At 46.9% G+C, this 24075-nt stretch overlaps 1 protein-coding gene across 1 annotated transcript in view; it reads right to left on the reverse strand.

Annotated features, from left to right (window-relative positions):
- LOC138570320 (zinc finger protein 182-like) overlaps nucleotides 1–10046 on the reverse strand; it is a 62784-nt gene extending 52738 nt beyond the window's left edge. Inside the window, exon 1 of the mRNA XM_069649103.1 lies at nucleotides 9861–10046. The gene's annotated coding sequence lies outside the window, so the exon portion shown is untranslated. The remainder of the gene's footprint in view (nucleotides 1–9860) is intronic.
- Between the last annotated feature and the right edge of the window lie 14029 nt (nucleotides 10047–24075).

The following is a 24075-nucleotide window of genomic DNA, read 5'->3' on the forward strand; positions in this document are numbered from 1 at the left end:
TTACACAAAGGACCAATAATACCGTGATTCAAGTAAACACTTGCTCAAGGTTTCTTGGTAAAAGAATATACATTTATTTACTCAGTCATTTAGAAAACATGACTCTAGCATAAGCAGTTCAATATCACACACTAATAATACACCACAAAAATCCAACCGGTAAGTAAATGAACAAGTTTAGCTCCAAAATGAAGTGGGAGCGAAATGGCACTTCATATAATAAAGGAGGGAAAAGTCAAGGTTATAAGAATAGACAGCCCAAATACATTCATAGGCAGGGCAAAGGGTTTCAATTAAATACAACCAGAAATTCTTTTCAACAGGCCTGGGCCAAAGTCAATGGTTCAGAGTCTTTTGTATAGGATAGCACAGTTTTGGTATATAACAGTTAAGTCTTTGCCAAAGATTTTTAAAGGATTTGGCTAGGCGAAAAGTCTGACGAATGTTTAGGGAAGGACAAGCCTTCGTAGTTGAGGAAAGTTTCACGCACTTTCTCGATGGCCGAAAAGATTTCTAGACTGCTTTTGCACAGTACCTTGTCAATGAAGAAAGCTGTAGCTGAGGCAGTTGTTCCTGGCAGTTTGAGCAGATCTCGTTGTTCCTGAGCTTCAGTCGTGGGGACAAGAAGGAGGACGTCGGGAGGTTCCTGCACTGCCCAGGGAAGAGGCCAAAAGCTGTAGCAAGACGTCGGTATAAGGCGTGAGTGCCTTAAAGTCCACAAGCTGGTTTCCTTCCCTCTGGCTATCTGGTTTTCAACAGCATGCTGATGAAAATTCGACCAGAATAGGACGGTGTCCAGGTGGCTTGCGAGTTGGTTGTTCCCACCAAACTCAAGGGAAGAAGTTAACCTTGAAGGGCTTCTCTGTCGATTGGAGTTTCAGGCAATTCGGACCTGCAGCAGGGCTGGTCATCCAGGAGTTGCAGCAGTCGTCTTCCTTCAGCTCGTCTTCGGTTCTTTCGTTCCTGTGGTCGACTCAGATTTCCTAGTCCCAGAGACCTGCTTTTAAACAGTTTTTCCCCATTCACACAGAATGGCTGTCAATCACACAGCAGGGTGGCTGTCCTTGCCGGACAGCCAGCCAATCACGCCAGAGTGCATTCAGGTCTCCTATGAGACTAAGCACAGGGAGTTTCAGGCACCCCCCTCACACCCTGTCCTCCCCAGACACTCAGGCGCCAGAGAAGGGCTTCAGCACAGAAGCCCGCCAAAGGCCAACGAACAAAGGGACCAAACCTGGTTTGGCGCACAGAGACAAACACAAGAAGGTCCTTTTGTTAGGGACAATTCTCCAGAATGGCTTGTTTCCCTTACCTACTGAGTCCCTCAGCAGCTTTGCTGGATTTCTAGGATTTATTTTTTTCACCTGGTAAGAGTGTAAGCCTTTTTTCCCACTCTTACATGTGTTTTTGCTGTGTGTGTCTAACATTTTCTTGTGATTCATAGACTTTGGAGCCTCACCTACTCCATAGGCATCATCTTTTTACTGTGTGTTACACAGCACCTTCAGTGCAGTGACACAGGGTTGTCTTTCGACTTCCCATCTCAGACTCCATTTTCTGGGACTGACTACCGTCTCCCAGAACATATAAATTTGCCATTGACTTTATTAGTCTTTTTAAAACCACAAACCCAGTACAAACTATCTTACATAGAGTACTGGAAAGGGTTAATAATTATCCCTTTTTGTCTGTTTCTCATGGAACTATGTTTTGTTCCCTTTTCATTAAGACTTGGCTGATGGCAGTGGTATCTACCCTATCTTTCCTACCATGGTTATTTTATATAGCCTTGGTATTGTTTTAGGCTATCTTGGTAGCCTCGAACTTAAACCCGCTGGACCATATATTTTTTTATATGGTTCCGGCTGGGTTTATTCGCCATTTCTTTTTCTAAAGGTCTTTCTCGTGTTTTACTCTGTGTGCCAAACCAGGTTTGGTCCCTTTGTTCACTGACCTTTGGCGGGCTTTGGCACAGAAGCCCCCCCTTAGGCGCCTGAAAGTCTGGGTAGGCAGGATGTGAGGGAGGGGTTTTAGGAGCCCTGCCATGGGTTCCTTTGGTAACCCAAGTGGCACTCCTGTTTGATTGGTTGGGTGACTGTCCCGCCAAGACAGCCACCATGTTGTGTGATTGACAGCCAGGCTGAGTGAATGGGGGAAAACTGCATAAAAAGCAGGTCTCTGGGACTGAGAAGGCAGAGTCGCAACTGGATCGAGAGAACCAAAGAGAAGCTGACAGAAGAGGACCTCTACCACGACTGAACCTCCCGGTGAAGCCCTGCTGCGGGTCCGAATCTCCAAACGTCGACAACAGGGAAGGTCTGCAAGGAATCGTCTCCCCTTCAGCTGGTGGGAACAACCAGTTCACCAAACTACAAGCCAGGCCTCCCCCCTCTGGTCGAATTTGCTCTGCACAGCTACAGTGAACCGGATAGCCAGGAGGACCGAACCCTGCTTGGGTTTTAAGGAGTGCACCTTTTATTCGTCGCTTTGCTCCGCTGCTGGTTTCTTCCCTGGGCAGTGCAGGACCCTCCAGTCTTCCTCCTTGTCAGTCCGACAGTCGCTTCAGGAACCGTGAGCCTGCAGGACCTGCCGGGAATGTCTGCCTCAGCTACAGCATTCTTCTGCTCTAAAGGTACTGTGCTAACCCGGTTGTTTGTTTCGTCCACCCGTGGTGAAAGTGTGTGAAATCTTTCACCAATCCGAGGGCTTGTCCTTCTCTATTCTTTAAAGTAACTTTTCGTCCGACCAACTTCATTCTGAACTCTTGGCAAAGACTTAACTGCGAACTACCCTGAACTGTGTGATCCTCTGCAAAGACTTTGGTCCATTGACTTTGGCCCTGGCCTCTTGATTTGATTTCCTCACTGTAGTTACTTTTTCTAGATTGACCTGCTTACTTACTTGTTGGTGCTGCTCAATTTATGTCTAACTTTGTCTTTCCCTCCCTTTTTATTACTGGAGTGCCATGTTGCTCACACTTTATTTTTGTCCAGAATCTATTGGGTGTGGTGTAGTGTATTAGTAACATGATTTTTCTACTGCTTGATAATAGTGAAATGTTTAATAACTGATGTGTAAATAAATGTATATTTTTTTACTCAGAAACCTTGAGTCAGTGTTTGTTTGAATCATGGGGCCTCATTACACAGAAGGCGGTGATCCAGGGTGCTATTAGCACCCTGGACCATGCCGGTAAATTACCGGCACCGCCTTGGCGGAAAGGGGATTTACCGCCCCATGCCAAGGTTGGTGGGGCGGTAAATCCCCCTTCCGCCATTGCCCTTCCCCATTCCCATTTCTGCCCCATAGGGCTCTATGGGAATGGGGAAGGGGCTAATTACGGCACCGCAATTTTGCGGTGCCGTAATTAGCTCTGAGGTCCCTTAGCGGGTTGGTTTTTAACGCCTGCAAAAAGCAGGCGTTAAAGCACCAACCCGCTAAGGGACCTCGTAGTAAGGCGGTAATGGTTATCGGTCACCGTTACCATTAACGGTGGCCGTTAACCATTACCGCCTTCCGTGTAATGAGGCCCATAGTAATTGCTGTCCTTTGTGTAACTATTGATACTGCTCACTTTACTCTTGAGATAAGTCTGGCTGCTCAGCCATCGCTACCCCTTTACTGTGTAGCACAGGCATGTACCAAAGGTGAATGTGTACTGTCACTTGTAGTCCTAATTGTGTGTGGTGTTCCCAAAGGGTACTGCATATAATTCTGCCTTACACCTTTCCTAACAGAAATGGCGAAAAAAGATGACCGGAGTCTGTTTTTACAGATAGGTCTGGGGCGCCATATTGAAAAACATGGCTGACCCGATTTTTAGCTACCGTTGTTAGCGGTCAGGAAAAATCACGGTAGTTGATCTAAACCACTGCCACCAGCCATTTAAAGTAGGAAAGGGTAACATTTTACTGTTACATAAGTGTTTTGACTCAGGGGAAGCTAGGCAACCCCTCCAGCACTCTATAGGAAGATAGTGTGTGCTTGGTCTGTAAATTTAAAGAGGCTGGTAAAGTCAATTTAACTTTACATACTCTGGAAGACAGTAGTCAGTCCCAGAGAAGGTTTTTAAACCTTGGGGAGTCTAAAAGACACCCCTGTGCCACTGCACTGAAGGTGCTGTGTGACACACAGAAAAAGATGATGCCACTGAGTTGTTTTAAAACTCCATAACCAAAGAACACAAAAATAAAACACACACAAAATACATGGAAGAGTGGGAAAAAAAGGCTCATACTCTTCCCAGGTAAAAAATCAAATTCTAGAAATCCAGCAAAGTTACTGGGAGTCTTAAAAATTAAGGGAAATTAGCACATTTGGAGAATTCTCCCTAACACTGATCATAACGGTTCTTGCTACTACCAAGGGGGGCAGCTTGACGACAAGACATTAAATATTTTGGTAATATGGAAGACTCGCCCTCTGAAGAATAGTACTGCGTCTCTCATAACGTAGCCCTCCTATTCTGGTAGGGGCTTCTCCTCCCAGGTGATCCACCTGACTAACACCACCCCCAGGGTCAGGATCACATATTTTGGCTCCATGGGTCGTGGGTCGCATTTTCTGGTCATGATTGACCAGTGGTCCAGATACCCAGAGGTGGAGCTAGTAGATTCTACGTCATTCGAGCAAGTGGCGCATGTGATGGAGAAGATATTTGTGACCCATGGTTTTCCCTGGATAGTTTGCTCAGACAATGGATCTACAATCCAAGGGAATGCTTCACAGAGTTCTTATGAGAGTTTCGGAATAGTACATCAGAAGAGATCAACTGTCTGGCCGCGAGCAAACGGCGAGGTGGAGCGTTTTATGCGCACTATAAACAAAAACTTCTGCATTGCTCAAGGACAAGGAAACTGCCTCAAACGGAGGCTATATCCGTTTTTCAGGAGTACAGATCCACGTTGCATTGGTGGAGGCCCTTTTGAAATGTGTCCCCGAGACCTGATTCCCGAGGTGGAAGGAAGAGTCCCTGGTAAAATTGACGATGACAGAGTGTTGGAGGACATGAGACGACGAAACGCAAGGGAAAACATGAGAAGGAACCTAAAACCACCTCACCTGGTTGTGTGTGACAATGGCAATGGCAAACTACAAATTCTGCAAGCGAGTGCCGTCCCGCCGGCCAGGTCTAACCTGGCGGGCGAAACAGCACCTGCCCGCAGACAGACGTGGAAACACCAGCACCATCCTATGGTACTCCACGGGAATGGGGAGTAACGGAATGCGGGTTCTGGAATTACCGGACGGTAAGTCCTGCAAGTCCGGAGCCTGTAAATCCCTATGGGTCTGGCGGCAGCCTGCCGGTTTTACTGGCACACCTACCGCCGGACTCGTAATGAGGGCCAATGGGCCTCATTACGGGTTTGGCGGTAGCCGTGCCTGTACCAAAGGCACGGCTGCCGCCAAACCCGTGATTTTACTGGCACCCGCGAATGGGCAATTAACGGGTCATGCCGAGTTCCGTGGACCCAGTAATTGTCCATTCGCAGGTGACGGCAATAAGGGACTCTCCATCCCCATTTGACCCCATAGGGCTGAATGGGAATGGGGAGCTCAGATGCATCTGCAACGTTCATAACGGTGCCGGTGCATCCACGAGTTGTGCTCACGGGCGCTGTACTGCCCGCCAGGTCGGACCTGGCGGGCAGAGGGAGACCCGCAAGCACAACTCGTAGTATGGCGGTACGGCAGCAATGGTGCCGGTAGTGATACCGGCGCCGTTGTTGCCTTACCACCATACTTATAATGAGGCCCAATGTGTTAGTAAGAAACAGACATCCCGAAGGAAAGTTGTCCCTCACATACAAACCCTGTCCCATAGATGTTGTTCAGGTGAGGGGGTCCATGGTCATGGCAGAGGGCACCCGAGGAATGGTGACACGAAACTCCAGCGTTTTAGGAGGGTGAAGGTAATACGTTGTCTGGGGAGGTAAGAGAGGAAAAAGATGCTCAGAGCTTTGAGAGTGATGACGACGACCCTGGGCCCACCCAAGAGCCTGATGCCCCAGTCCTGGTAAGTGAACGGGCACTGGGAGAGGGTGCAGGTGGCATGTATCCAAGTCATGAAAGTAGAAAGAGGACTACCCGTTTTGATGACTATATGATGTCAGAGTAAGTGAACTATGAGACATGAAGCATGGGATGCAGTATGCTTCTGTGGGAAAACAAAACACTCAGGCTAATTTACTGTTCATCCAATGGTACAGTCATGTTTTGTCATGCCATTTTACTGCCCACGTTGGGTCATGTATTTTTCTATTTGTTCACAACTAACTGTCATTTGTTCAGTTTGTTCCCTATAAAAAGGGAGGAATGTAGCATGTCAAATGATGCGCAACGGCTATGTTGCGTTTTACAAATAAAGAGGCGTTCCCGCGTCTGTGAGAGCAGAGCGTGCCCAGAGCCGAACCGCAGCAGACCTGGGTCAGTGTAGTCATTGTCCTGGTTAGTCCTGTGTAACCAGGGATCTAAACTATCCCACTGGTTCTTCAACGTCTATATGGCTGCCCTGGCACAGGGGATTGCCACTTTCACCTCTAACTTCCAGTGCTACGCAGATGACACGCAACTATCTTTCAGGCACATCCTCCTCTTCGCTCATACCGGACCGTCTGATCTGGAATAGCCTCCCTGCAACCATCCGTCTTGATCTGGATCTCCTTAAATTCCAAAAACTTCTCAAGATTTTCCTCTTCTCCTCTTCCTTCTCTCTCCCTCTATGCTGCTAACCCAGCTCTCTGTTTCTTCCCTCTCTCCCCCCTCTTCCCTACAGCATGCTGACTGGCCGCTGTGTGTACCTCAGAGTCTCACTGATATGATATGATATGATATGATATAAGGCATTTATAACGCACCTGTACACAAGTGTTTCAAGACGTGACGAGGCAAGGGAGGGAGGGAGAACAGAGGGAAGACAGACAACGATCCTAGATTCCAGGTGTCATTCAGATTGTGCAAGTGCATGGGAAGGGGGAAGGGGGAAAGTGCGGGGTAAAGGGGGAGGGGAAAGTGCAGTACATGGGATAATAGAATAAATAACAGTAAGTAAAGTATGGCCAGCAGGTGGAAAGTGCAAGGGTAAGTGCAGGCGTTAGGTGGCAAGTGCTGGTAGTGGGACTGAAGGGATACAGAAAACAGTCACCAAGTGCGGGGGTTGCCGGGAAGGCAGTGCAGGTGTGCGACTGGCGGTGGAGGGGACCTGGGCCCGAGATCAGAGGATGGCCAAGTAACCGTTTCAGTTTCAGCCAGGAAGTCAGCAAGGGAGAGGAGGAGAAAAAGCAGAAGCAAAGAGAAAGGTTTTAAGGTGCTCCGAACCGGAGATGATTCTCCTCAAGTTTCAGGGAGGCTAGGAGTCTGTTCCAGAAGGAGGCCCCAGCCGAAGAAAGAGATCTACCACCAACTCATCATTGCTTGGAGAAGCGACTGACCCTGAGGTAGTTGGAGATGGATGAGCGAAGAGCTCGAGAAGGAAGATATTTAGGGAGAAAGAGTTGAAAGTATTGAGACCTCAAACCCCAGAAGGCCTTGTGGACAATGCAGAGGATTTTCAACTTAATCCTCGCCGCCACTAGGAGCCAGTGCAGAGATTGCAGTCCTGGAGAGATACCATCCCTGGGCTTGAGGCCAAGGACAAGTCTCGCAGTCCTGTTCTGGATGAGATGCAGGGATGCAGGGGGCAGAGAGTAGAAGCAGACAGATTTAGAATGAGGCTGTTGCAGTAGTCCAGCCTAGAGAGAACCAGAGCTCTGGAGACAGTGAGCCTCTGGGGGAAGGAGAGGAAGGGAAGAATACCTCTGAGGAGGTGCAGCTGGTAGTGTGACTTCTTAGGGACGTCAGAGATGTGAGGCGAGAAGGAGAGTGTGGAGTCGAAGATGACCCAAAGGTTTTTTGCCTCACAGATGGGAGTAGGAAGAGGGTCAAGAGAGGCCGGCCAGAGAGTGACAGGAAAGGAGGGTGTGCCGATGAGGAGAATCTTGGTCTTACTGGCATTAAGGCAGAGATCATTGGCAGCACACCACTCCTGGATGGCAGACAGACAGTCAGAGATGAGAGAGGGAGAAGAGGTAGCTGAGGGTAGCCTGAAAATGAGCTGAGTGTCATCGCATAGCACTGGAAGTTGGGGCAGAGCGCTGCAATGCGGTGGACAAGAAGAGCCAGGTATTGGTTGATCACCCAGGGAGAGAGGTTAGACCCCTGGGGAACACCACAGGTAGAGATAGAGCTAGAAGAGAGGAAGGACCAAAGTTGAACCTGGGAGGGTCGATCAGCGAGGAAAGAAGTCAGCCACGCCAGGGCCTGATCGGTGATACCCCGGTTATCACGGAGACGGTTGAGCAAGATGGCATAGTTGACCGTGTCAAAGCTAGAATTGAGATCGAGGTAGATGAGGACACAGGGGTTGTTGGAATCAAGGTTGGAGAGCAGGTCTTCACAGATGTTCAGGAGAGTAGTTTCCGTGCTTCTGGCAGCTGTGAAGCCAGACTGATGATCATGGAGACAACCAACAGATTCAGTGTGAAGATGGAGCTGGGAGATGGCCAGCTTTTACAGGAGTTTGACCAGGAAAGGAGTGATGGAGATTGGCGATAGTTAGCCAGGCAGGATGGGTCGACAGAGGGTTTCTTAAGAAGAGGGTGCAGTAAGGAGTGCTTCGGGGGGGAAGGGAAGACTCCAGTGGCAAAGGAGTGGTTGCAGAAGTCAGCCAGATATGGAGCCAGGGTGTCATTGTGGTCCTTGATGGTTTTGGAGGAACAGGTATGAACATGTTTTGATGAGACTTTCATAGATCAGACTTCTCCGGCACCTACGCCAGTCCTCTTTCGCACTTGCCTTAGGGACCTACACTCACCCACACTCAAGGCACTTGATAAGTCAACCCTAGAGAGTGTCTCTCTCTGCACTTACCGCAGTCTCAACCGACCGGGTGCACTTGATCCCCCCCGGTGACCCTCTGTGCACTTGCTGGATCCTTACGCACCAGGCCTGAAGAGCGTCCATCTGTTCTCCCTTGTCTTCACCCCTTAATTGCACTGTTAAAACTGCAGAATCGCTGCCTATTTGTTGTCTCCCAAACTGTATTTTTCCGCACGTACTCTGCCTGTGCACACTATCCTCATCTCAGAAATTCAAGGGCTCTAAGCGACTGTTGTTTTTCCCATATGCCCACCCTCCTTGAGCGCTTTGACACACTTGCCTGTGCATAGGCGCTATATAAATAAACAATTCCAATACCAATTTATGGCGGGTGGGCCTCCCTGCAGTTCCCGGGCCGCAGATACCAACTATTCAAACCCATCACACAGCACTCCCTGCACAGCCCATCACACAGCACGCCCTGCACAGACCAACACCACAACACCACTGGGCTGTCCAGGCTTCATCCCCTCCTCCCCCACCCGAAATTCTGGGCTATGTTAACTCGACCTGACTGACCTACAGAGCGTGGCTGGACAGAACAGGACACAGACGTTAAACGGTGGCGCCTGCGCGTGAATGTTAACAAAGGCCCTGAAATTACTAAGGTAATGCATTTCACTGTTTGCACCTGCATTCACATGCACACATCATGATGGGGTTAGTCCTTGCACGCCAGGGGAGAGATTGGAAAGGAGGAGCGGGGGGCGGGTGGGAGAGGACAGCTTCTCACAGCAGTCCTTAAGTGGGTGCTTTCAGACTTAAAGGAGAGAGTTAACTGCTTGTAACATTGAAGCTGTACTAGAATATTCTCATTAGCATGTGTGACGAAGTTAGAGATCCCCACACAAGCAAGTTTTCCCCTCACCCACTGTCTCTGAAGTTAGCACTTCTCCCAACATTTTGTTAATTCAGTTTTTCGTGAGCCCCTGCCAATCACTCACCCGATCAGAAGCTTCTGGAACTTTTCACTCCCCGCTGTGATTTACTGCAGCTAAAATGTGCGTTTTTGGGGTTGTAACTGCAAGAGGAGAGTTGTAGTCACCAGACCCGACTGCTGCCCCCAGAACAGGACCGAAATCCAATACACGGCAGAGTAAAGAACATCTATTGCACCGAACACACTCAGAGACTGAGACACTGCACCCCAGGGCATGAGACACTGCTCCCCAAGAGAAGCGCAGAGTCAGCCCCAGAACCCCATTAAATAATGTAATGCACGAGCCCAGAGCCCAAAACACTGCCCCCAGCACATGCACAGAGGCAGCACCACAGCCTGAGACACTGCTCCCCAGCACATGCACAGAGGCAGCACCACAGCCTGAGACACTGCTCCCTAGTACATGCACAAAGGCAGCAGCAGAGCCCCAATAAAAGCCCAGAGCCTGAGACACTGCTCCCCAGGACATGCACAAAGGCAGCGGCAGAGCCCCAATAAAAGTCCAGAGCCTGAGACACTGCTCCCCAGGACATGCACAAAGGCAGAACCACAGCCCCAATAAAAGCCCAGAGCCTGAGACACTGCTCCCCAGGACATGCACAAAGGCAGCACCACAGCCCCAATAAAAGTCCAGAGCCTGACACACTGCTCCCCAGGACATGAACAAAGGCAGCAGCAGAGCCCCAATAAAAGTCCAGATCCTGAGACACTGCTCCCCAGGACAAGCAAAAAGGCAGCACCACATCCCCAATAAAAGCCCAGAGCCTGAGACACTGCTCCCCAGGACATGCACAAAGGCAGCACCACAGCCCCAATAAAAGCCCAGAGCCTGAGACACTGCCCCCCAGGACATGCACAGAGGCGGCACCACAGCCTCGGTCTCCCGTTGTGACTAGGTTGCCACCATATAAGGTGAGGCCTACATCGCAGAAATGAAGGGGACCCGCGTGCAAGCGTGCGGCAGTCCCCATGGGCCTTCCAGAAACCTATCAGGGTTGACACCTCAACCTGACTCAATATAAGAACAGGCTTCCTGGCCACTGCCAGTGCCTCGGTGGAGGATGGGGGGAGGGGAGTGGAGCCTCATATGCCGGCTATTCTGCCTAGACTCCACTGGTAATGTTTGAAAACATGGTGCAAAATGCTGATTTGAACTTTGTTTTTTTAACATAACCCACACAGTCTAAGTAATGTCAAGGGGCCTCATTACGACCCAGGCGGTAAGTTACCGCCTGGGCCGTGACTTTACCACCATGGCGTAAACTACGTATACGCCATGGTGGTTGGCGGACTTACCGCCCCATTCCGACCTTGGCGGGGCGGTAAGTCCCCAATCCCCATTTACCCTTCCCCATTCCCATTTTTGCCCCATAGGGCATAATGGGAGTGGGGAAGGCGTTAATTACGCCACCGTAAATTACGGTGGCGTAATTAACTCCATGGTCCCTTAGCGCCATGGATTTTAACACCTGCTAAAAGCAGGTGTTAATAACTCCATGGCGCTAAGGGACCTCGGAATCAGGCGGTAAGGGTCGGCGGTGTTTACGCCGCCGTAAACCCCTTACCGCCTGGGTCGTAATGAGGCCCAATGGGTGGAAGCAATTTCCTAAAAGTGGACGTTAGTGTTATGTTCACACCACGTCACCACGTAGTGCGGGATGTGGTGAAATAAAGAGCGGATGCTGGGACTTCTGGCGGAAGGAAGCTACAGTTACACGCAACTTATACACTGGTTTGACGTGTGGAAGTTGCGCAGTTCCTGCGCTCACCCTCTTACAGCGCAGCATGCTGTCACCTGAGCTTTCCCGGTTGGAGGCCATCCAGATTAGGGCCTCTGGCATAACACTGGCAACGAGCGGGCATGACAGCCCCACACCCGCAGTAAACTCCACTAAGCGGTCACCCCAGCACAAGATGGCCTAACAGCCACATGTGGCATAAGGAACAGGACACACGGCAAGGGACCCACCCATAGACTGCCAGGCAGGGCACAGGGAGTAGGGAAGGCCTGCACACCACCATAGGCCTATCCCACTTCCAGGCAGGAAGAGGAGAATAATAAAAAAAGAATCTTTTTATTTATTTATAATGTGCCCCAGGCATCGGGGCGTAACAATTAGACAAAGACACCATACAGAAAACAGGACAACTAAGCGAAGGAGAGCTGAGCTGCGACCGAAGGTTACTTAAAGAGTGACGTCTTCAGGGCTTTGCGAAATGCCAAGTTCTTTTTTCCAGTCTTATAGACGTTGGTGGGTAATTCCATAGCTTCGCTGCTCTTACCACGAGAGATCCCCCAAGCCGTTAGAGCGTCTGAAGTTTAAGCAATTAATCTGACCCAGGTTTTCTGGGCACAGGGATCTGCTAGGTACAGAGGGGGAAACGAGTGACTTCAGGTAAGCTGGAGCTGTCCCAAAAAGGCCTTAGTGCACAATAGAGCCAGATGTGAAGGCGATGCGATCTCTCACCAGCAGCCAGTGTAGTTCTTTTCTAATTGGCCGAGATGTGCTCGCCTCTGGGTTTATTCCTATTCATCCGCACTGCATTCTTCTGAATTGGCTGGCATCTTGCCAAACAGGCCATTAACAGTGCATTGCCATAGTCGATCCTCGAGAGAATGGCGCTCGGGTGATGCTGGCACAATTCTTTTCATTGCCCAGAGGCCTGCTGTGTCTCAGCAGACGGCGGCGGTATTGGCGGTTCCTGCTGATTAGATTCACATGGGCCTCTGCGCTCAATGATAGGGTGTTCACTTTGCCTTGTACCGGGATTACACTGCTCTTAATGTTAAAGCTTTTATAGTCAACACTCAGCTTTGCACGAGCCTGCCAGGATCCGAATATGAGTAGTTCTGTTTTACTGCCATTTAGGCACATCCAATTCCTGGTCATCCATGCCTCGATGATATCATAGTCACCCGAGAGGTTAATGGAATCCGGAGCGTAATCGCTGCTCACCCCTAGGGCCAGCTGCGTATCATCGGCATAGTTCGGAAAGAATACGCCGGTATCTTTGAGCAGAGAGTGGAGTGGTTAAAAGTAAATGTTAAAGAGCACGGGAGACAAGCTGGTGCCCTGCGGCACACCACATGTAATGGCGGTGAGAGGGGAGAAGGCATTACCCCAGTAGTTTTTGGACCTTTGATTGGAAAGGAAAGAAATGGATCCATTTGACCGCCCCCTTGGAGCTGTTACCTGCATGTTCAAGTGACCATAGAAGTTGTTCATGAGGCAGCTGGTCGAAGGATGCGGACAAGTCAAGCAAGACCAGTAGCCTCGCCTTCCCCTGATCCACAATGTTCAACAGGTGAGTCTGCAAATCAATAGGAGAAGTCTCAGTTCTGTGTACTGGCCTGACTCCTGACTGTTGTTTGTTTCGGTTGTTCTTGGCCTCCACAAAGCATTGGAATTGGCCCAGAGTGCACTTGTCGAGATTTTTTAACAAATTGCAGTTAGTTATCAGTCTAAGGTTGCTTCGATCTTTTGGGTCTAGCCCAGGATTTTTAATAGGGTAGGGACCGTGACGACCTTAATGGATTCTGGTTTACCATTGTCTCTGAAAGAGCCATTAACCATGCGAGTAAAGAATGGAATGAACAACTCTTGATGCTTCCAGGATAATCCTAGGGGGAAGGGTATTTTCCTCACAAGAAGTGGGTCGCATGGTGGACAACAGGGTTCTCATGTCTGTGGTTGTGTTCGGTGAAAAGATACGTTTGTCCGGATCAGGGATCTTGACATGATCGGTCGAAGGTCCTGCAGTCGGTTGGGATCGGGCTAAGGTTTACAGAATTTTATCGCTGCCTTTAGAGGTTTGGGCTTCAAAAGCGACTTGCACTTCCACCCAGTCCGCAGCTGTCGGCTGGACGGTATTCGATAGAGCTTTCTGCTTAGTGATTGAAGAATCTTGAAAAGTTTCCCAGTGGAGTTAGGTGCTTTACTGATTTGGTCATTTTAGAAGTTTTTATTAGCTTCCATGATGTTTAGTTTATGAATCTTTTCAGCCTTTTCCATTTGTTCTTATTTTCAGCAGAGGGGTATTTTAACCACAAGTCCTCCAGCTTCCATTTTTCTTTCTTTTGGGTTCTGAGTGATGGTGAGAACCATTTTTGGTGCCCGGGATTGACTAGTGATCATTGTTAAGGGCTGCATAGTTACGGTTGTTATTATGATTATCACTGGTGGGTTCATTGTTAAGGATGTAAACAACTCTAGGTAAGGAAGAAGTGGTGCGATGGTCTCCACCCCGGGTCCTTTATTTTGCAACAGACTCTTATGTCTGCTCTCTCCATAGTATTGGCATTTTACATCAAACTACATGAGACCAGAAGTGTGAGATAAACAAATATATATTTATAGCCAAGCTATATTATTTTCAGCAAGAATTATAGTTCAGAGAGAAATTTACAGTGCATAGAAACAAAATGGAATCAATAGATGAAGCTCAAATTGAGGAATAATGGAGTCCAAATGAAATGGCGACGCGTTTCGAGGAAGTTCTCCTCTTCTTCATGAGGCCAAACTTGGACTCTTAATGTAAAAGGAAAAACACAAATTCAGTAAAGAAAATATTGTAGGCACAATTCATAGATTGTTCATAACATATTCAATTTTACAATTTACAAAATGTAGCGACGTTAGTTGTAACATGTCATAATATGCGTTGTAATATATGCAACATTATAAGGTGAACAAAAATATGTACAATGCCTATAACTCAATTTGAACAACTGTATTGGATTAATCCAAACATTTGAAAGTGTGCAGGGGACGGGAGGGTTCCCAAGTTGAATCCTCTTTCTTTTTACTGTTTATTGTCGGGGTCTTGTGCCATGACCCTAGTTCCTCCCCCGCACCTAAATATTTATTTAAAATAATCCTCAAATTTCTTTACTAAACTTACTTACCATAGGTGTGCACTTCTATCTAAACCCTTTGCTAACGTAAAAGACCAGGTCACCCTGCTGGCCATGATCCATTCTAAAATAATATTAATACAATCTTTCCTAACATCCTTGCAGTCTAGGCTGTATCATGAGGCTGAATGTGGCTACGCAATCCAGAAAAACTGGAAGATGCCTTGGACCTGGAGGGAGCCTATAAAAAATGCCTATTAAATCCAGTACTGGAACTCCTTCAACTGAAATCCTTGGTCCACAATAGGAATGAAGACGGCTCTACTACTCACAACAAAAAGGATTTCCCTTTAAAAAATGCAGACTGTATTGAAATTCATCTGCCTAAAAACAACGGAAAGGTGCCTGGTAAGCAGGCCTCTGACCTAAGCTCCCAGCCTGGCCTATTGACAAACAGCCAACCAGTGTGTCAGACAGGAGAACACAACAAGTCTGAAGAAAGTTTTGTTAACGTAGACACCAAGAACATCACTGAAAAGACATGCAGGACGGCAGATTTGCAAGCAACTCATTTGGCACCTCTGCCGTTAGATCTCACGGGGCAGAGAAAATCGCAGTGCCTTTTCAGATCATTCATAATGATAGGAAAAAGAAAGAAAATAGCTTGCTACCCAAAGAAGCTCCAAGAACAAAAGAATCCAAGAACCTATCCTTACCTCCAAACCGGAATAGGAATAATATGATATGATATGATAGGTTATTGATAACGTGCTTACCCTGAGGTTTCTAAGCACGGACCAGTGTATCGAACCTGTGTTGCTCAGTGTCGTCTTGCTTCCAAGGCGAGCACATTGCCCCTGAGCTATCCTCCCGAGCCAAGCAGCGCATTGCTGAGAAAGCTTCAGATTCTAACTCAGCCGAGTGTTGTGCCGCAAACTCAAAAGCCTCTCTAGACAAGTATTAAGCATAATACCTCCACCTGGGCGGAGGAACAAGAGACCAAGGCTAACAGTCTTCCAAAAGAGATTCCCCCTCTGATGATTCATTGGTGGAGTGTTCGGATTTCTCAACCTACTCGATTGAGGAAGAAAAGTTTGCACTCGATGATGCACCTATTCTAGATTGTTTTCTTATTGGTCTAAATAAGATAAAGATATACACAACGTCTGACCCCCCTCTGACTATATCACTAACCCCAGAGGTGGCGTTAGCTTTTAATCTGTCATTAATCCATTTGAAAAGGAATACAGAATCTATTTTGCACCTTAGAGTAAAGACGAGAAAAGTTCAATCTTAACAGCAAACTAACGTTCCCTGGCAGACCTTTTTCATTGAAAAGCTATCAGGATCAGGAAAGATCAAGGTTAGATAAGAAGCAAACAGTCAGAGGTAACCAAACCTATCGGTGAGAGTCCAACATTCAAAGGATTTAGAAAGGATCAGCCATTAAAAATGACACATATAAAGCGCTCCTGGCTAGATTATGGTCGTCGGATGACGGCTTCATTTTAAACCATGCCAATGTGATACTGGTTATGCATCAGTTACCTACTCTTCGCCTCCTAAACTCGGATGACATTTGCATTGTGGAGGTTCCCAGAAAAGGTTGCCCCGATAGAATGATTCTCCACTTTAAATCTAGGGGTGTGAAAACCATGTTGCTTGAGGTGGCCCACCTCCTCTTACCTATGGGGTATGATTTGATGGATGCTCTAGGCAAAGGACGGCGATCAACGCACCATCCAACTTCCCTGACCAGGAACGAAAGCTTCTCCTGTCAAAAAGAGATGTACTGTACCGTTATACCATCAAACGGCACTAAATTGTAAATCCCCCATTCATGAGCGATCCGATTATGTGGCTCATCCCAAAAGGTCAATCGCTTTTCTGGAAACCCCTGTCAAAGCTCAATTCAGAGAACAGGAACGACTGGGGTGTTCCGAGACACATTCACTGTACCCAAAGTAACAACGAGTTCCACAACTACATCTGGCATTTTGGAACACGAGGGTTTTACACATTTACGTTCAGACCCGATGATCCTCTCTGGCTCGCTTGATGTCATCTGCCTCCAGGAGACTTGGCTTACTGCATTACCGATTTTAGATGATTATGCAGCACTTCTTAACCCTGCATACAAAGACTCGAGAGGACATCCTGCTGCAGGTTTGCTGACCTTTTTGAAGCTGGTTTTCGGGATCACAATTATAGACGTCTTTTTCCCCATGCCCTTTTTGCAAATGGTGATTTTAACAATACAGAAGGAAGAGCCAGAGGAGGTGGAAACGATCCTAATTATTAATGTCTTTTGGAACCCCCAGAAAAACACTACAGAACTCTTCTTGAACACAATGATGGATTCAATAGACGACATCTCGTTGCTTCAGAACTCCCATTTTATCATCATTGGAGGGGACTTCAACTGTCATTGCCTGCGTGTAACAGATATTGCCAACATGGCGGCCTCGGGTAGTCCCTTACTGGGATCCCTGAAAGCAGAGAGACTGTGTGAATTTATGAATGAGAAAGATTTGCATATCTTGAAAGGCCAAACCCGGGGAGACACCCCAGCAAAGCCTATATGGTCTGGTAATGGCAAGACCAGTATACTGGACTATGTTTTTGTCTCGAGTGCGATGATTCACCAAGGGTCTGGCTTTTAAGTGATTCGTCGGGAGACAAGTGACCATGCTCTCTTGCACCTCACTTGGAGCTGTAACCGTCAAGCCTCAAGAAAGAAATTTTGTTTGAATATCGAGACCACGCACGGTTGCAACCGTCTGAGACTGAAAAACCACGCCATTCTTTCCCTGAATGCCCGATTTTCCAAGCATTTGAAAAAAGGGGACCACTCTAATTATGTGAATTTATGTTCATACCTAGAAAGAACAAGGCGACTGCTTTCTCTCACAGACCCACCTTTGACGCTGCATTCAAAGAATAGAAAACTCTTTTACGCATGGACCTTAGGGGATCCTCACATGTGGCTCCTGAACAGCGACTTTCTTTGACTAAAAATGGAGATTCTTATTAAAAAAGCAAACCCATCCAGAGCCCCTGGTCCAGACGGGATAACAACAATATGATCAAGCAATCACCAGATCTCTGCATCCAGCTTATTTTGGACATCTTTCATCAAATCTTCAAATCTAGACGAATTCCAGAATCTTGAAAAAAAAGCGATCATTGTCCCGATCTTCAAGGCAGTAGGATCGATCCATCCAACTATCGTCCCATAGCCTTACTCGGTGCCCTGAGTAAACTGTTCTCTGCTTTTCTTTTAAAGCAATTACAACTTTGGATACAATCTACAAACAGATTTGACCCCAGACAAATGGGTTTCTTGAAAGGGACGGGTACTGAATTAAACCTTTTCCTGCTTAACATACCCAAGGGAAAGGCATATAACAGCAAAACTAAGATATACCTAGCTTTTGTTGATTTGAGCAAAGCCTCTGACAGTGTTGACCATCAGCGCCTTTGGAGAAAGATGGAATTGTGGAATTGCCCCGTTAGGACAGTTTTTCTGAAGTACTACCCACTTCTTCAAAACCATTCAACTGAGGCAGTACAAGACTCCACTCTATTTATAAGATTGTACCACCTGAGTACATGGTAGCGTAGGCAGAGCAGCCAGGCTTATCTTAGGAGGGAGAGAGGGCAGTAGATACAGTACAAGTGAAATTGTAATACAAATGATCCAAAGAAACACTGAAACACTATGGGCCTCATTACACGGAAGGCGGTAAGGGTTAACGGTCACCGGTAATGCTACCGGTGACCGTTAACCCTTACCGCCTTACTACGAGGTTCCTTTGCGGGTTGGTACTTTAACGCCTGCTTTTTAGCAGGCGTTAAAAACAAACCCGCAAAGGGACCAGGGTGCTAATTACGGTACCGCAACTTGCGGTACCGTAATTAGCACCTTCCCCATTCCCATTATGCCCTGTGGGGCAAAAATGGGAATGGGGAAGGGCAATGGGGGAAGGGGGAATTACCACCCCGCCAACCTTGGAATAGGGAAGTAACTCCCCTTTCCTCCAAGGCAGTGCCGGTATTTTACCGGCATGGACCAAGGTGCTAATAGCACCTTGGTCCACCGCCTACCGTGTAATGAGGCCCTATGTATTGTAAAAATAAAGGATTTATTTAAATACAGGTAGGCCCAGATAAATCTAGGGGTTAAGTAAATACTGAAACATTATATGAAATCACAATATAAAACACACCACTATACTTGAAAGTACACAGACCCAAGTATAGACCTTATTTGGAACACCTAACAGTAGTTCTAGGGAAGTCAAAACCTTGTTATACACATTTAGTATATGCCAAGCCTATTCTTTGGGAGTAAAAGACCAATGGTTACTTTTTAGATTACTTTTGGTAATACAAGGACAGTAGGCCCTTCCAGTTGTACAGTGACTCTTGGAACAAATCACATAAACAGTCAACTGGACAATATACTTTTGGTGAATAGTGAAACACTTATTCTAGGTGCAGTAAAAACCTATAACTACTTTTGTCATAACACACAGTTATACCAGGTGAGTAAAACCTAAAGATGTAATGTACAATTACAGATGCTTTGGAAATCAGGGAACCCCAGATTGAGGTAAGCAATAACTGGTAACTTGTTTTGGATGGCACACAGCTAACACAAGGTAAGTAAAACCCACATACTTTAACTTCACAATGAAGGGGAAAGCAAAACCCAATGTCACACTTTACTGAATAATTATTCTAGGTAGGCAACAACCTAATGTAGACTTATTAAGGACAGGCTAGCAGCAAGTCAGGGGAAGCAAGACCCAGTTGGGGGACACTCATACAGTTATCCTAACAGGACTAAACTGGTGTTACCAACAGTTGGAGGACACTCATACAATTACCCTACAGGAATAATCTGGTGAAACCAACACATTACTTTTGTAAAGAGGCACAACCTAATCACAGGAGAGTAAAACGCATTTACATCTACTTTCTTTTAGACTGGCAAAACAGTGGCTAAGGAAGGAAAGATGTTAACCATACTTTTAAGAATAGTGCATCACACATTCAAGATCAGTAAGAACTTACATAACTATTCACTCTTAGAATTACAGTTACCCACCAACTCTTTACAAGTAAGTAAAACACTTGATTTCTTTTCTAGGCAGAAGTCCCACAGGCAGTGTTAGAATAAGTTCTTTAGTAGCAAAAGTCAGAGTTTCCTTAGGAAAACTGGGCAAACAGGTGAGTACTTTACTTATAGGGTTAGAAGAGGGTCCAGGGGTTTCACAGAAGACACCCCAGCAGGATTCTAGCAGTGGGACTGGGTGTACTGGATGAGGGACCTCCCAATCACAGAAAACACCCCAAAGCTACACAGAAATCCCAACAGGCTTAAGGTAAATATATACCCAAGCCAACACAGTACCTCAGCAATGAGGAAGAGATTGCAGCAGGAGAACTTCAGGGACTGCAGCCAAATACCCGGTCACTGGATTCCTTGTCCTGGAGACTGAACACAAGACCTCAGAAGGGACTTTGCAGCTGGGATCGATGAAGAAGGCTCTAGGCAAGATTTCTCTCATGGCTGAATGCGGTTCTGCGGGTTTGGCGCCTTTTCAAGGAGCACAGAAGAAGACAGAAAATTGTGGTTGAATTCTCGTCGTTACAAAGGTCCAGCACTCTTGTGAGGGGACTTTTCAGGCTTGATTCGTGTCTCTGGAGATACACCAGGATGCCCACGAAGTTTCAGCGAGATTCAGAATTCAGAAGACCGTGCACCGCACAGTGGCAGGAGGTCCCAGGGTATTGGGGTATTGCAAGAACGCAAGGTCACAGCAACCCATGGGATGGCTCACAATGCAGATCTTCTTGAGTCTAGTGGGTCTCACCAGGCTCTGGGTTCAGGTCATCGTTTTCGGAGACCCCAGGTCGATCGGAAAGAAGGGCTGCAGCAGGCTTGGGTTACACAGCAGGCTCTCCGGTCGCTGGAAATCAATCCCACCGCTTTTCCTTCATCATCCTCTTCAGTATTCTGTTCCAGTGGTCAACATGACCTCAACTTCCAGGTTTCCAGTATTTATCAGAAACTACATCAAAGCCTCTGCATTCTTTCCCCGCATTTTACAAGAAAGGGGCGGCTGGCTGTCCAATCAGGACAACCAACCCCCCACTGAGATTTGGCCCAGTTGAAGGAAGGCATAAGACAAAGGAGGGGGACGTTTTGGACTCCTCCCCCACTTCCTGTACTTGCAGACTGACTGGAGCCTGTGTGGGGTGTCCAGGGGACTCCAGCCAAAGAAAAAACTCAAACAAAGGAATTTCCTGTCCTGGATGTCAGGGGAAGGAACACGAAACGACAAGAAACACTAAAATGGCAGAAAAAGAAGACAGGGGTCATTTTGGTAAAATGAGCACCCTTAGGTGCCTTTACTGCAGCTGTGATTACAGCCCGCGGTAAAGGTGCACCAAATTAGTAAAAGGTATCACTGCCACCAGCCATTAAAGGTAAGCTTGTCACTGTAACAGAATTATTACAGTTTTAATGTGAAAGGGGATACATTGCATCTCCCCAGCACTCCACATAAGGTGGGGTGTGCTGGTTTCACAGAATAAAATGTAAAAGGGATCCAAAGATCCTTTCTACCCTTGGGAACTGTAGTTCACTCAAGGTTAGCACAAGAAAGTTAAATGGGGAGCCCCTAGGGCAACCCAGCAACAGGCACTTATTGCAAATAAGTTGTTAGACATGATGGGTCTCATTACGCCCCTGGCGGTACGGAGTGAACGGCTCCGTAAAAGGTTCCGGCGCCGTTCACTCCGTACCGCCGCATTACGAGTTCCCCTCGTGGGACACGGTAAGCACACCTGGGCGTGCTTACCGGGTCTCGCGAGGGGAAGAGGGAGCAAACAACGGGCCATCTCGTAATGGCCCGTTGTTTGCCCGTTGTTTGCTTCCTCTCCTATGGGGGCTGAAATGGGAATGGGGAAGGACCGTGTCCGAGTCCTTGGAGGGAGGAATTACCGGGCCTTCCGAACTCGGAATGGCCCGGTAAGTCCTCATTCCGAGGACCTGGACCCCGACGCGATTTCGGCGGAAGCCATGCCGCCAATAGCGGCATGGTTACCGCCATCCGTGTAATGAGTCTTAAAAATGACACCCATAAAAAGAGTTAAAGATTGGGTGAGTGTGGAAAAAGGTTCCCACTCACTGAGGTATTAATGAAAAATATCCCACTAGAAAAACAAAAAGTTCTGGAGTTGAACCAGGAAAGGAAGATTTACCAGCTCTGTGGAAATCTTACCTAACACCCCCTCCACGTCTATTGGCTGCAATAAAATATCTCTACGATTCCACATCCACACAAGACCGCCTGAATGCTGAGGGAACCTTGACTAAGCCGATTCTAATGTTTAGGGGCTTAAAACAGGGATATCCTCTGGCCCCGACTTTATTCAGTCTCTTCCTATTGGATATGGGTGACCATTTAAACAGAGAAAAATCCTTTCCCCATCCATCGGGGGTGTGGAACTTCCTAGTATTCTCCATGCAGATGATATCGTGCTAGTCGACACAACTCTGATTGGTCTTCAGAGATTTCTTGTAGCTTTGAACAAGTACCTGAAATAAAATGGTCTCTCGATGAACTCGTCAAAGACCAATATTAAGACGTTGGGAACACAAAGAGCCAAGGGAAGACCAGCATCTAAGTGGTACGTTGAAGATCAAAGGTTAAGACTGATTTCAGAGATTATTTACCTGGGAGCCTTGGTAAATAACAGTACGTGTGACCAGCCACGGCAACTGCACCTGAAATCCAGACTTAAACCCTTGACTGGTCAGGGGAGAAGGATCCACAAAAATTACAGAAGTTTTCTATTCAGCCGATATCATCATTTTACAGCCTAAAGGTGGTCCCCTCACTGACCTTCGGAGCTGAGGCATTCCCACTCACCTCTTGGGAAATCTGGGCTACCTAAGAAGGAACCTTTTGGAGAAAAATCCTGAACTTTCCTGGGATTGCTTCTACTGCTTTGATCAGGTTTGAATTAGACCTCACCTCATTAAGAGCACGTGTGACATGGAAATTGTTGGCACTTTATCAAAAAACTATAATGCCCGCGTTGGCAGTGCCATACTAAATCTTGGAAACCAAACAGGAGAGAACTGACAAGGTTTTAATGAAACAGTGATTTGACTGTTGACGCCACATTCTGAAAAATGTGCAATCAGATCGGGAGGAATTGTGCAATTTCCCAGAAAAGGTCAAAACCAAACCCTGGCGTGACGACTGGATTAACACCCAAAAGGAAAGAAATCTACTTCGCCTCATGGAGCCTCTAAGTGAATAAATAAAACCACGAGGATTGCACCCCAAATACCTTGCCAACGACCCCAATGGCTGGTATAGAGATCCCTTCCTTCGTTTTAGATTTGATTTGTACCCTACAACTAAAAGTCTATGGAAAATCTGTTACGAAAGGATGCAGATTCTGTCGGAAAGAAGAAATCATGGAATCACTAAAGGACGTGTTATTGGTTAGACGGATGTAAGAACCAGACACGTGATAAAAATTCTCGAGCCATACAAAACTTTGAAGTGAAGGAAATGTGGTCCTTCTTTTTGAGAGGAGAGAATTTGGCAGCAACTATTTCCTTGTTCAACTTTTTAAAAGACTTATTTGAACTGGCCAATGAATTCCCTGGACCTCCGTTACTTGGGATTTTGATTTGTGATTCCTGAGTTGCAATTGTAATTTAATGTCATTTTTGTTTTTGTGTAGCTCTTCTTCTTTTAGCAGCAACGTTTGGATTTCTGATAAAGGTTTACTTGAAACCATACATCAATAAATAAAAAAAATATTAAAAAAGTAAATGCGAAAGTACAGAATCCAGAATGAAAATACTCGGCCCAGAACCGGGTGAGCTACTAGCCCATGTTATGTGGCACTCTGAGGGCTCGCCTCATTTTTAAATGATTCCACGGTTCATTTGCTGTGATTTGCTTGAGAAATACATGTCAATAAATGATGGCAATGCTTAGAAATATCTGCTAGGAGGTCCCCTGTAACATGTGACTTTTTCAGCCACTATGAACCTTTTGCCCATCCGCCTTTTGCATGAGACGTTAAGGTCCTGACCTACAATGGAAAAAACAGAACTACATGTCCCAGAATTCAAAGTACTTTTGGGGAACAAAAGTCAAGACTGCTGTAGCAGTGAAACATGGCATGGGATCCTTTGGCAGCTAGCTTGTAAACAAGTAACCATGATCATTGTTAGGCAGAATTACATGCAGTACCCTTGGGAACACTACACACAATTAAGACTACAGGTGTAAGCACAATCTCACCTTTGATACAAGCCTGTACT

This window comes from Ambystoma mexicanum, chromosome 2q (genome assembly GCF_040938575.1).
Source record: "Ambystoma mexicanum isolate Mex_15411 chromosome 2q, UKY_AmexF1_1, whole genome shotgun sequence".
Lineage (NCBI taxonomy): Eukaryota > Metazoa > Chordata > Amphibia > Caudata > Ambystomatidae > Ambystoma > Ambystoma mexicanum.